The sequence below is a fragment of the Haemaphysalis longicornis genome, unplaced genomic scaffold, assembly GCF_048455015.1.
Source record: "Haemaphysalis longicornis isolate Haplotype H1 unplaced genomic scaffold, Haemaphysalis longicornis Haplotype H1 scaffold_2, whole genome shotgun sequence".
NCBI classification, from domain to species: domain Eukaryota; kingdom Metazoa; phylum Arthropoda; class Arachnida; order Ixodida; family Ixodidae; genus Haemaphysalis; species Haemaphysalis longicornis.
The window spans coordinates 64168438-64183411 of record NW_027526295.1 but is presented as its reverse complement, the minus strand read 5'-3'; the positions used below and the strand labels follow the sequence as shown (position 1 = coordinate 64183411).

Here is a 14974-nt window from a genome sequence, read left to right as displayed (position 1 = left end):
GTTCCTACCAAAACTAGGGAAGACCGTTCTTCCCTAGGAAGACTAGGGAAGACCGTCCAGCGTTCTTTGTCATAAAAAGAATGTGCAGTATGTTTCACGGGCATTTAGCTCGCTATGCAAGCTGTGAGCCCTGCCTAACATGCGTTTGCTTTTGCCGGCCTCCGCCAATCGCAGAGCATTCCCAAGTGACATCACAGGTTCTGTTGCGGAAAATGAGCTGGTGGGTCGCATGGTCATTTCCTTTTTTCCTAATTATGTAGCTTATTTCAGCGAAGTTTGCGTTATAAGTGGTGTCGTTATGGTTCTAACGAGGCAATCTTTCGAATGAACCAAACTTGTGTTTTCTCTTCATGGCTCCTTTAAAGTTTTACAAGCTGGCGTATACTTTTGAGGGAAGTTTTATGAGTGTAATGTTATGCTCTGTAGTAATTTAAATGTGAAAAGCACCACTTTTTCAGCATGCAGAGCATTCTTTTTACTGCAACAACCCCCCCGCCCTGGCTTCATTCCAGTGAAGCCATTTTCTGGGTGCCGCTTGCTGTTGTCCTTTTTGGTAAGCACACATACATAAGCGGTTGCCGGTTTACGCATGCACATGCGGGGACCGGAGGAAGGAGGAGGGGTCGTGCATGCAAAGCTATAGGTTTCACACCCTCTTACATGTGGAGTCTTACACATGGATGTTGAACAGCCAAATGCGACCTGTCTGGTGTCTTCACTGGTCGAGCAAATTGGGTTGTGTGCTACACACACAGTAAGGGAAACAGACAGCCCCATGTTTGTTTGCTAGAATAAAGCTCGAGTCCGTCCATTAATTCAGTAAAACGACTAGTAAGTATGCTGCCTTGCAAATTAAGAACAAACGTGGTTTGTTTCATGCACTTCGCTGTCTGGAGCACTTCGAAACTTCTGCCATGAGGCACGCTCCTCCCCATTGGGGCAAGTCGGCAAGCTCCTCCCACTGTCACGCGCGAGTTTCTGACCGAGGTAGAAGGTGCCGCCGGCGCGATATCGTCGATGCGGGCGTCAAAATATCGCGCTCGCAACGCCGATGCGCACGAATCGCGTGTAAAAATGCGCCATGCGGTTCACGCTTTACTATCTGCTTTTCAATAAAGTTTGACGAGTTAGCACACGACCGGGATAATTGGAGATTAATGGGAGAGGCCTTTGCCCTGCAGTGGGCGTAGATAGGCTGGTGATGACGATGATGATGAAAGTTTGGCAGGAGTTCATGTGACTAACTCCGAGGGGCCGAGATGGAGAGGGCATTGAAGGGTAGCTAGCAGGAAAGGGGGAAGGGACGAAAGTTCAAGGTGGCTTCATTTGGGACAGGCTGTAAGCCGGCTCATTGAACAGTTTTGAGCTTCCAAGGAAGTGATCTTGGCGGACTCAACATGTCGTTCAGGAAGAATGCTTCAGGAGCGCTTCAACGTCAATATCGGCGGCGTCATGAAGAGTGTGACTATCGTGTACGATAGCAATAGTGACTTTCTGAAGAGTGTAAACAGCTACACTTACGAAGCGTCAGGTCAGCCTGTAAACATTTATTCCTCTCAGTGGAGTGTTCAGTCGCCGCTAGCACGTGGGTCTTGCGCGCTTGTCAAAAGAAAAACAAAAGGAAAAAAGCCAAGTTTACTTCAGTGAGTTGCTTGCTACATTGAACTGCTCGCAGGTTTTTTAATTGCATTCAACTGGCGCGTTTATCCTTGGCTAATTAGTAATAGTATTTGTCTTCGTGTTCCGTTCAACAAAGGATTTGACCCCACGGCTGGTGACCTGCAAAAGCGATTTCGTCTATGCAATTGCAGCAAACAAATTTTGTGTCATGTTTTGTATACCAGATCGGCAAATAAAAACCAATTTGAGGTTTCATGCCGGCAAGGGACGGCCGCGGATTCAAAGCATGCTAAGTTGTGGATTCATTACAAAGCTTGTCAGGACGCTCTGCAAGCAGCTCTAATAAGTTGGAAATCGATGATAAAACTCTCGGTGCTTTATCCACAGATGTAACAGCTGTTTCGTACATCAAATGCCGGGTTTAGGACAACTTTCAGCACTACGGCATGGAACTACTCACAAATGCTTCTGTTATCAACATTTTCAGATGGAGAGCGTTTTACCCTTGCTTTCAAGCCAGCCAGCGAGCCCTTGGGGAGTAGGACACCGCCTGCGCTGGCCTGCCCCCCCCCCCCCCCCCCCCCCTAAAGGAGACGTGCTCTACCGGAGGGCAATCGGAGGGCACCTGTGACGATGACAGCGGTGCTGCAACCGTGCTGCCCAAGTGCCCAAGCAGTGGAGCATTGATGACAAGGTTCTTCATAGAAAAGTATAAAGACATGAAGGACCTGGTGGGAATGAGAGGGGGCTTTCGGTATGGTACCTTAAATAGATATTAACAATTGCCAAACTTTATTTCGTTACGGCAGAATTTACTCACTAAAAAGATACATTACAACAGAATAGGCAATGCAATATTTCCACTAGCTTCAAGACCTGTGACGCAAGGGATACAGCTTGTAATTACTTTAGAAGTATCTAGTGTAACAACTTTTAGAATCAGTGCAAACCAATTTGGTTTCACAGTGTTGCACTATGCCAGGGCCTACTTTGCACTCGGCTCTACAGTGGTAATATGCACTAAGGTGGCTATATGACTGTTGGTTAGACATGATCAAGCACTTGTGTGTCCAGTCCTCATTTTGTCTACCTTCCAGCTGCACCATCTTTTTCCGATTGATCGTCTGTGCAGTGGCTTCTGGTGCCAAATCCCTTTCATGGCTGTGTTGTCTGAAACATTACCGATACTTGAGAAAAGAATGTTTACTGTGGGATAGGTGCAGAAACTTGGCATGCATTCCATTTTGCAATCTTGGTGCTGAAGTGAGCAATTTTGATGCCGATCCCCATGTCTGCTTGCATTCATATGACAACCATTATGTTGTTGCTGCAGCAGTGACCGCTATCTTGATGGCACAATTTCACTAATGTTCACTGAATGGCATTTTTCTTATTTTCAGTACAAAGCAGATGCTTTGGCGAAAGCTCGCTGAACAACGAAGAGTTCGGGGACACTTTGACCCCCAAACAAACGGAAAACAAGTGGAAGAGTCTTGAGTGGGGCTATAAGAACGCCACCAAAAACAATAAGTCTACGGGGCGTGCAAATTTAACTTGCGATTTTGAGAAGTTTTTTTTCTGTGGTCATCATCGTATTAGACTTAGCTGAGGAAAAAAATGTTTAATAGTCTTTTCATCCCACAGGGAGCTGTCTGGAGTTCTGGACAAGGAACATCACATACGGCCACAGATCACACTGGCCCCAGTGAGAATGATGTTTGCTGGCAACGATGCCAAGTGAGTTCCTGTAGTGCTAGCACTAAAGCGTATGATTGATCTAATGTGTGAATACACCTGCAGCAACGCATCAGATCAAGCAGGCCCATCGAGCCCTGGGGAGCCGCATGAGGAGCCCCATCAAGAGTCTGCGCCGCCACAGGTTGCGAGCACCAGGGCTGGAAAGAAGAGGCGCAGCCAAGGCAATGCCAGCGTCATTGAAGCCCTCAACAGACTCGCAGCTGGAATGGCGGACCGCAACAGGGAAGAAATGGCCCGCTTGGACCGCATCATTGCTCTAATGGAGCAGCAAAAGGAATAAAGCTGCCAGTTTTGTTGCAGAAATGTCGTCTGTGTTCGTGCATATGAGCCTCGGCAAGGACAAACAGGTAGCACAAGATGGCATATAGCACTTTCAGTTGACACGAGGAGTACCATCTTGCCTATACATGGCAATCTTTGTCGCTCAACAAAATGAGGACTGATTTAAACCTTGAATTTATTGGATACATAGGGTCGTTGGATACATAGGGTCATATTGGATACATAGGGTCATAGAGAAAATGAAGAGCTTTGCATAATCTTTGCAACTGGTGCATGCAATGCAATGTGTTAGCACTGCTCTGTTGCGACGTGCCTTCACAGTGACTGGCTGTAGCGGACTGACTTCAGTTCACATTTGGGTCAATGTTGTCATTCCGACACCAACTTTGGCCGGCATTCCAGGTCTTGCAAGGAGACCCTCTCTCCATCACACACAGGCTGCCATCACAACGAAGCAAGACTGTGCCACAGTCCTTGCATCAACAAGGTGCAAAGAATGACTAATCTCTGCAATAGCTGCATGCAATGCGGCACCTTAGCACTGCTCGGTTGCTATATGCCTTCGCAGACACTCACTGTAGCTTGACTGACTTCGGTCCACATTTGGGTCCACGTCGTCATTCCCAACTTCATCAACTTCAGGCAGGCATTCCAGGTCTTGCAAATAGTCCCTATCCTCATTGCAAACGTTGTGCAGCCCACAGGCTGCCATTACAATGAAGCAGGACTGCGCCACAGTTTTTGCGTCAACCAGGTACAACCTCCTGAAGCGTTGCTTCAGAAGGCTGAAGGTATTTTCGATGGCCACTCTTTGTTGACTATGCCTTTTGTTGAACTCCTTCTTCCAGCTTGGGAAGTTGCTTGAGTTGTCCTTGTAGGGGGTCATAAGCCACAGAAGCAGTAGATAGGGGCTGTCTCCGAGGATGTATCCCCCGTCCACTGCCGCTGGTGCACTTGTGAAGAATGGGCTCTCGCGCATGACGCGGGCGTCGTGGGCCGAGCCCAGGAAACCGATAAACATGTCCAAAAACTTGTTCTCGTGGTTGCACACACCTTGCAGTACGATGGATGGGAATTTCTTGCAGTTGTAGTACGAGTGCGCAGATTCACTGGGCCTCAGTATTTCCACATGGCATCCGTCTATGCACCCGACAGCGTTTCGGGGTCCCTTCCCCTGGCTTTTGGCCAGGAATCCTGTTTTGATGCGGGTTCTTTCTGCGCTGTCGGGCATGCATATCATGTCGTCACTGATTGAGTGAAGGAAGCGCACAAAACAGTCGACACACGCGTGAATCGACGATTCTGCCACGTCGAATTTGTCCGCGACGGCGTACATTGAGCTCTGCGTCCCCATGTACACAAGGGCTATAAGGCAGTGTTCTTCAGCAGATACCTGTGGGCGGCCACGCACAGAGCTTGGGAAGAAACGTGAACACTTGAAGCGCGCACTAACGTCAAACGTGGCCTGGGACAACCTAAATAGCCTCTTAAACTCGAAGTCGTAATACGTGGAAACCACGTTCTCGTAGTACCCTGGTACACGATTTCTGTTGGTTCTCACCAAGGCACCGGCAGCCATAATGCAGGCGGCGTCGAACTCGTCATCGCTGTTGAAATCGAGGGTTGGACGGAAACCCGTCTGGTCAGGAAAACACGACAATAAAAACTGGGCCGAAGCGTCTTTTTTGGATTTTAAACATACTTGGTCGGTGCCAGTTTTTACTGTCTCGTCATCGCTGTCCGAGTCTAACAGTTCCATAAGCGCTTGAATGTAGATTGACATCGCACTTTCTTCGCGCAGCTTGCGCTGAACAAATAAAGGGCGAACACAACACGCGGCGCCCAGCACCAATAGTACCAACTTCACAGACGATCGTCCGCACTTCGCAGACAATGGCCCCACGCCTGCCCGCATGGCCTGCACTTTTCTATTCGTTTTAGACACTGCAACGGTGGCGCCAGTGTCGAGCTGCACGTTAACTGTGTGAACTGCCGCTGCACGCTTGCTGCAGGAGAGCGGAACTCATGCAGAAAGTGCAGCCAAATTGAAGAGACCTGAGAGCGCGGTTGTTTTTTCCGCGTCTTTCACAGCGATTTGCGTGCTCTCCGATTCACATGGACTTGTAATATTTGGCTCAGGAATTCCTGCCAGTGTAATCTAAACATCGTGCAGGTTTACTGGCACTGTTCAAAGAGTGTTGCAGGGTCCTTTTAATCCAAAATGGTCAGTTACTGAAATAGAGGCATTTTTGATTGTCTGCATTGATAGTTTGATTGTCTACATTGACATGGCAACTATGCACCTCGACCGAGAAGACTGCAGTTCGCGGTGCGCGCAAATTTTGCATTAGGGAGTATTGGCATTTTTAGATGCGAAGCATCTCATGCTCGGGGCTGTGTCCCTCCCTCCCTTGTCATCGTCCACCCTCCGCACCCCCACTGCACATGCCTGGCCAGGCACCGCTGATGATGATTGTGGCAGGATGGCCCTAGGGATTGGCCAACCAAAGAATTCATCACAAGATAGCTTTGCGTTCAACCACCGTCGTCATCTTCCTGTAGGGGAACCCCGAGCAGTATGCGAGGCATTCCTCCTCTCCTCTCCGAAGCTCCTCTACTCTCCGGAATTGCGCAACGAATGGCAACACCTGCGGCTCCGCGCGTGATAATGCGAAGCAGCTTAGGGTTAGAGATGCGACAGTAGCCGCTGCATATCCCGCTTCGGGCGCCACTGTAGCTCCGCGGTATAAATGACGCGTGCGCGCACTTCACTCCCCTCATTCTTCTCCCGCAACGCCGCGATCGAACTGAAAACTAATGGGAACTTGAGTCGACCCCATGGCTGCTTCGGCATACTACTCAGGGTTCCCCTACGAGAAGACGTTGAATTTTTTTTCCATTTTAATTTGTTTTTATTTGCTGAACTTTTATCGTTGCTTAACTTCAATTAGTTTTATGAGCTGGCTTATACTCTTTGGAGGAAGTTTTATGAGCATGATGTCATTCTCTGTAGTAATTTAGTGACTGCTTTGTTTACCTTGCGTTTTTTCCGAACGTCCGAACGACTTTATACTGGTTTTGAGTCCAACGCTTCTTTGGGGTGTGTGTGGTGCGTTCATGTATTTTTGGTGGCGTTTTGCATTCATGTGCACCATTACCTCTCCGCAACAGAAGCCTGGGTACTGACTAGGTACTGACGGTACGTCAGTACCTAGAACCCGGAGAACTGTATGATGTGCAGGAGTCGACGCTTCGATACCAGCGCGAAAAACAAACTTTCCAAAGTGCTGATTCCCTGGCAGAAGTGCACCAACAGACGGTGACGTCGTTGCAGCTAGCGAAGAGGGTATTTTGCAAAATGCTGAAGAGGCAGCGCAACACCGGGGAAATCGCAGTGATAGGTACTCTGAAGAGTCTGGCCAATTGGCAGCCAGTGATATTGGTGAGCCCGAGGCCAGCGAAGAGTTCTTTGACTGCCAAGGAGAAACAACAAGCGAATTTCGCAGTACTCGTGACTTTCACCCCAGTGACGACGACGGCGGCGGCAGAGACGACGACGACGTGAAAAAGTACATAAACAAATGGCCGAGTGAGAAGCTTCCAAACCTTGGAGTAAGCAAAGCTCAGGCTGTTCTGCTAATTCTCATGTACGTTGTGCACGCGGGCCTCACGTGGTCGCAGATTGATGGGCTTTTGAAGCTGATCAACACTATTTGTGGGATCGACGTTGTCGCAGACAATAAGTACTTGTTCAGGAAAATGTGCAGTGCAAGATGGATACCCTCAACGCCCAGTTCTTTTGCAAGAAGTGCTTTAAATACCTGGGCTCAAGAAACAGGAAAGAAACATCACACACGTTCACATGCAGTACGTGCAAAGTCACCCGATCTGTGCGCAGTCTGTTGGTGCAAGGAAGCTCTTCTTTCTTGTTTTCGATCTCAAGAAGTTGCTTGCGACCGCAATTTCATCTCCTGCCGGGACACTGTATAATCGATTGAAAAATATGACTGAAAAAAAAATATCCTTGATTGCTGGCGTAGGTTATTGTGTCAATCATTGTGTTCTTTCGCCTTGAATTCCCATTTTGTTTGCCTTCTGCTCATGCTCGCGGGAGACATTGAATCAAACCCTGGCCCTCCCACTACACTTGAAAGTATTGCTGAAGCCATCGCACGTGTTGAAAAGTCGCAAGACGCAGTGCTCTCTGAATTGGCCCTTATCCGAGCAACACAATCAAACATGGAAGGCTTGGTCGATCGCCTCTCCTCCCGTGTTGACGCTCTTGAGCAAATTAACGCAGCCCGTGCCGCTGATCCCACTACCGAGAATGGTGATACTCTATCTAACCTTTCATCCAACATTAAAACGCTAGCCGAAAAATGCGATGACTCAGAGAATCGCCTCCGCCGGTGCAACCTGCTATTTTTTGAAATACCCGACGTCATTAACGAAACATGGGCCGAATCAGAAGCACGTATAATCTCGTTTTGCACCGAAAAACTTGAAGTCCCAATTAGCTCCGCAGATATTGAACGAGCGCACAGACTAGGCCGCTTTCAAGCCAATAAAAACCGCCCGATTATAGCCACCCTGTCCAGATTTAAGGATAAGGCTAGAATACTTTCCGCTTGCCCGAAACTGAAGGACTCGTTATTCTCGGTACGCGAGGATTATTCAGCGCGTGTAAGATTGGCAAGAAAAAAGCTTTTCTTGTATGCGCAGGAAAGAAAATTAGTGTCGTTCAAAATCCGTTTCGACAAGCTTATCGTTGACAAAAAGCCTTTCGTTTATGATGCCGAATCGGACAGAGTTATAGAGTTGAAGGCATAGCATTCACTGTGTGCTTCCAAGGTTCTGTCCTCCCCTCCTTTCGAGTCCATCCCAACTAGAATCGCTCCTCCAGTTTATCAAACTACATCAATCCTGCTTACGAATATCCGCAGCTATATGCCCAAAAAGGAAGCGGTGCTAACTCTCCTTGAGGACACCAGCACTGACATCGCAATCTTAACTGAGTCATGGCTAACCCCTGATATTCACGATAATGAATTACGTCACAACAGCACCCATTTCACGTCTTACAGACTGGATAGGAACAGACGCAGAGGGGGTGGTATTTTACTTTTTGTGAAAGACAGCCTACCCTCCCAAACTGTGACAATTAGTACGAAGTTTGAAATTCTTTGCATTGAAATAATCCTTCCCTCGTGCAAAAACATTCTTGTAGCCTGTTACCGCGCACCCGACTGCGACCACTCTTTTACAGATGACCTTCAAAGTGTTCTTTTCGATCTGACATCCCGCTTTCCTCACGCTAACTTCTTGCTTTGCGGGGACTTCAATTACCCTGATATCGACTGGGACAACTTGTGTGCTACTTCACGACAATCTAAAGATTTCCTCGAACTGTGTCTCCTTTTTAATTTATCGCAATCAGTCACATTGCCAACTCGTGGCACAAACACTCTTGATCTTGTTCTTGTCTCCAACCCAGAACTAATTCAGTCAGTGTCATGCATACCCGGTCTGAGTGACCATAATGTTGTATTGTTTTCACTGTCCATTGCCTTACCTTCGCGAAGACCTTCGAAAAAATTAATACGTGACTATAACAATGCCGACTTCTCGACGATTAACTCTGAACTTAATACATTTTTGGTCTCCTTCACCCTGTCTGCCTCTACCCGAACAGTTGACCAAAACTGGTTATTGTTCAAGCGGAAATTATTAACCCTTATCGATAACAACGTCCCCCTTATTCGTGTTCCAGGCGATGCTCAGCGACCTTGGTATTCTAATCTCCTAAGGAAACTTTCGCAAAAGAAAAAACGTCTTTTTCGCGCTGCTAAAAACTTTCCGTCAATATCCAAATGGAACAGATATTTCGCATGCCTTCGTGAATACACTCACTTGCTGAAGCGCTCCAAAAAGAAATTTTTTCATGGTGACTTGCTTAACATTGCCCGAAATAATCCAAAGAAATTTTGGAAACTTCTCAACCCAAAAAATAACTCGCACAATATATCCTTAATCAATTCCGATGGTTCTCACATTGCTCTCCCGCTGCGGGCGGACGTTATGAATACTTACTTCACTTCAGTTTTCACTTCTGAACCACTTCATAGTATTCCAGTCATGCCAAGACCTAATTTTTCACAAATGCTGCCCATTGAAATTACCTCCGAAGGCATCAGCAATCTGATAACGAAATTAAAAATATCCAGCTCCCCCGGACCTGATAACATTCCTGCCAAAGTCTTAAAGGCTACTAATAGCATATCTAGCAAATTTTTGGAGATAATTTTTAAACAGTCCATTTCCGAAGGTTCAATTCCAGAAGATTGGAAACTTGGGAAGGTTGTACCGGTTTTTAAGTCTGGCAAGCGATCTGACCCATCAAACTATCGCCCCATTTCACTAACGTGCATCGCTTGCAAACTTCTGGAACATATAATATATTCACATGTTGCTCGTCACCTCGATGATCACTCTTTCTTTTTTCATAAACAGCATGGTTTTCGTTCAGGGTTCTCATGCGAAACACAACTTTTCGAATTTACGACTGATCTTCATCTAAACCTTGATTCATCATTTCAGACTGATGTAATTTTCGTTGACTTTTCAAAGGCCTTCGATCTCGTCCCTCATCAACGACTTATCAACAAACTTTCTTCCCTTTCCCTCGATCCCCGGACCTTATCCTGGATTAAGTGCTTCCTAACCCGCCGGTCGCAATTCACTGTTATCGGTGGTGCCCATTCCGATACTACTCCAGTAATCTCTGGCGTCCCTCAGGGATCGGTTCTCGGTCCACTTCTCTTTTTAATCTACGTAAATAATCTTCCTTCCGGCATTTCATCAACGCTTCGTCTTTTTGCAGACGATTGCGTCGTCTATCGTCGTATATCAACTCCCGAAGATCAACTAATACTACAGCAAGACTTACACATTATTGATAACTGGTGCGCTCAGTGGATGATGAGGCCGAATATTTCCAAATGCAAGTTCATGCCTGTCTCACGAAAACACACTAACGTCATCCACCCGTATTCATTAAACTCAGTAGTGTTATCACAAGTGGATTCTTACCGATACCTGGGCGTTGTAATTACAAGCAGACTAACCTGGACCGATCATATAACCAAACTAGCTGCCGATGCCTCAAAAACTCTTGGCTACCTTAGGAGGTCATTGTCATTATCACCTGCAAGCCTTCGTAAATTGGCCTTTGAAACTTTTGTTCGTACTAAAATGGAATATGCATCTGCGATTTGGAGCCCTCATCAGGTATACCTAATTAACATTCTTGAATCCGTCCAAAATCGTGCCGCCAGATTCATCTCCACAAATTACGACAAACGAGCAAGCATCAGTCTAATAAAATCATCCCTCGGTCTCCCTGTTTTGTCAGCTCGACGCAAAATTTCACGTCTCTGTCTTTTTCACAAACTATACTACAGTTTTCCTCACCTACATGGCTCACTTTTACTTCCGCCTGTCCGAACATCTCGTCGCTTATTTAATTCCATGAGTATTCAACGGCTGTTTGGTTCTACTAACGCTTTTAACAAATCATTTCTTCCTACGGCTATTGAAGAGTGGAATGGATTGACTGATGCTATTGTCAGCGAACAAGTTGCTTTTAAATTTAGAGATTTATTACTAGCTGCCCTTGACTCTTAATCGCTGTTCTTCTTTTTTCGTTGTTTGTTTTCTGCCACCTGTATATTTTGGACGGCGAATTGACTGTTAATAATTCTTTCTACATGCTCTGTGTTTTTGGTGTTTTTTCCTACCTGTATGTATCGGTAATTCAAAAACTGTATACATGAACTGTATTTTCATTGACATTTGTACTTTGATTGTTCCCCCCCCCTTATGTAATGCCCCGAGAGAGGCCTTTAAGGGTAAAATAAATGATGATGATGATGACCAGGAGTGCCCCTGGTAGATATGGCGACATTAGTGATGGACGTCTGTACCAGAGCATAAGGCTGAACCAAAAGGCTAAGTGGAGTGATGCGACAAAAACCCTGAACACAGATGGGTCACCCGTTTTAAGGCGAGTAAGTCGAGCGTCTGGCCCATACAATTCTTTATCAACGAGCTTCCATTTAACCAGTGGTTTTGCAATGTCATTGTGGGAGGACTGTGGTTTGCCAAGGTGCACCCACCTATGCACTTGTTCATGAACACATTTGTGAAGCTCCTGAATGATGTTGGAACCATTTCGTGGCGCCATGGTGACGAAACCATCTACTCCAATGTGTCCGTTGTGTGCTGTTGTGTGGACTCTCCAGCAAGGGCTTCACTACTAAATATGATGTACAATGGATATTACGGCTGCCCTTGGTGCCTGCTGGAAGGAACTCCCGATGGTCGTGAGTATTCTATCATAAATTGATAAACACTTTTGCGCAGAAGTACAACTGTTTATTGGACAATGTAACGAAGACATTTTCATTTAGGAGGAATGGTGGGTGAAGAATATGGGCTAGGTAACATGGCACTGGTTTGTTGCAGACAGTTCATGTAACGCTATTATGTGAAACAGCACTTCATAGATGTTTCATTGAATGCTGTCGGACTGGAAAGCATTTAGTTGAGGACAGTTTATCGAATTTAGTTGTGCGCAGCACAACGGTGTCTTGAGCATACATGAACACGCATAAAAATTAAATGGACTGCCACTTCGCACTAAGAGTCAAACTGTATATGATGCAGATATGTATAACAATGTTAACAATGTATGCCGAAAGAGAAGCCAACTATGGACTATGGGGAAGACAGGATAGCCTCTCATGGTTGCTCCTGGTGTACACCAATTGCCTTGTTGAATTTTTGGTAATATCGCATCTTTATCTCCCAGGAACATTGCGGTACATTTCTGGAACCAGCCCAGCAGAACCACGCACTCACGCCAGTGTGCTGAAGGACGTGCGGAGTGCCTATGCACAAGGGAAGCGGACCCGTGGTATCAGGGGGCCATTACCTCTGTTGCTGCTGAAAGGATTCAATCTTGTGTGGTGCATGCCACTGGATTACATGCACTGCGTTCTTGAAGGAGTAACAAAGCAGATCACTGAACTCTGGATAAAGGGTACATCATTGAGAAGAATTAGCAGCAACTGGAAGCAAGAATTTCAAAGCTAAAGCTCCCAGTAACTTTTTGTCGCCTCCCACGTCCGATCAAGGAACGGACGCACTGGAAAGCGACTGAGTGGTGTTATTGGCTGCTTTTTTACTTGCTACCCTGCATGAGCGGCCTAATTCCTGATAGATTTCTTAGTCATTTTGCATCACTTTCCCAAGCCATTTTTCTTCTTGTTCAAGCCACAGTACAGATGCAGACCTCCGCGAAGCAGACCGGCTTCTTTCTTCGTTCCACTACGGGGGGGGGGGGACATCCACATTCCCATTTGAAAATGGGAATGGCCGACTACTGAAGTTAGTCGCAGCCGCGCAAGGTGTCCCACTGCAAATCGCCGAACACTTGGTTATGAAATCATGGCTCAAGGCAGCTTCGAAAATTGTCAAACTGCCATCATTTCTTATGGCTAGGAAGAATAAGATTATTGGCCTGCATCCCACACGAGGAGCTGGTGTTCATCTTCGTGGGGCCCCTTTAAGATCGAGGTCAATAAACAATGCTGTGGCCGAACTTTTCTCTGTTGAGTACGGTGCTGTGCCTGACCTGATGCATTATGCTCGCATTGAAATTAATGGAATGGAGATTCACAGCACGCAGTACCGTCATCCTACAAAGACATGTTCAAATTGTATAAGAGTTGGAAATGGCATGTACTGTGTGGTAGTTGACATCTGTTCATTTATTTTGCATGAGCGAGAAGTTGCTATTGTTTGTCAAGAGTTGGTCCTGTCACGGCCTGGATTTATGCATGCCATGTAATTCCATCCTTGTCAGCGTCCACCACCATACAGAAACCTTTGTCTCTGCTTCCCCAAGGATGTTTCAGATCAATGTGTTTTTGCTTGACCTGCTGAGGGAGTCATATGTTTGTGACATGCCAAACAGCTATGTAATTGATTAAACAAACGGTGAGAGTGCACAGCCAAGATATATTGAGTTTTCCCTTATATTGCACGGCTTAAATGTGTGCTCGAAAATTCCATGTAGACGCTACGAGCAATGTCCTTAACTCCAATTACATGCGACTTCACACCATCACAACTTCGCTGCTAATCCTTCTTTACCGAGTGAAACGGCTTGGAAAGTTTCTCGTTTTTTTTTGCTTGGCTATTTGAGTGCGGGTTACATTAGTGTAAGCAAACTTTCCAGTGTAGCGCACCGTGTCATGCATCACGAAAAGATTATGAGATTCCTGGGTTCGGAAGTCGCCTAATTTATGGTGACAGTCATTTCATCATTATTACCACATGCTACCCCTAGAAGTAATGGCTTGTTATAAGCAGTTTTCTTATTTGCTGCTGCAATTTTTTTAAATTGGGCATTAGTGTTTGCTGTCAGCCATTGACAGCTTCTAGGCGACAATAAATGTTTCACAACTTGGCTACTAAACATTTTTACATACCTTTATATTTATCCTTGGTTGTTGGGGAAGGTAACTTTTTGTATTCATCAATCCCTAATGAGCCATTTTAGTTGCAGCTCCGGATTAATTTTGACCACCTGGGAATCTGACGTGCACAGAAATCTCGAACAAGGGCATTTTAGCTTTTGGCCTCCATCAGCAAAGTGGGCTCCGCAGCCACTACCTAGAATCGCCAGCAGTGGTAGTCTCCCCGAAAGCTGTTCATCTTAACCGAAGAGTATGTGCAAGGCTGTTTGTCTTGAGCAGACTTTTTTTTGCATTGGGTCTACGGAAGACCAAGACAAACGTTCCAATGTTGTTCGGCATAAGCGAGAACTTGTCTTAACCGAGTTCACTGTACTGCAATATTGATTGTTAGCGAATTTTCGTTCATTCAATTGAGATATTCTAACTGTTATGCAATTGTGTTTGGGCTTCCACATGGGTTCTTCCGCATCTCCTTGGATGCACAAATTAGTCAGGCTATATCAAGCAGTGGTTCTTATTTGAAGGTCTGTGGATGGTTTAAGGTGGACACAGCTGAAGCTAATTTTTGTTTCTCGCTGCTTGTCTTTGCTTGCTTGCCTGGCATAGTTGCATGGTTCTGTGCAATAATTGTACGGCTGCATACCTCTCACAAGATAGTCTTCCTGTTGTCTTTAGGCATGTCAACACTCATGAATAGGTTTTTTCACTTCGTGCTTAGAAGTGAAGCGATATATTGGAAATCTTTGACCACGCTATGGGAGAAGGAATTTTCC

General features: G+C 46.0%; 1 long non-coding RNA gene across 1 annotated transcript; it reads left to right on the top strand.

The window, feature by feature from the left end:
• The first annotated feature begins 2359 nt into the window (after window positions 1-2359).
• LOC144167150 (uncharacterized) lies at window positions 2360-4858 on the top strand. Its single transcript, XR_013321863.1, has 2 exons — window positions 2360-3357; window positions 3421-4858. It is a non-coding gene; the product is annotated as an uncharacterized LOC144167150 (long non-coding RNA).
• The last annotated feature ends 10116 nt before the right edge of the window (window positions 4859-14974 follow it).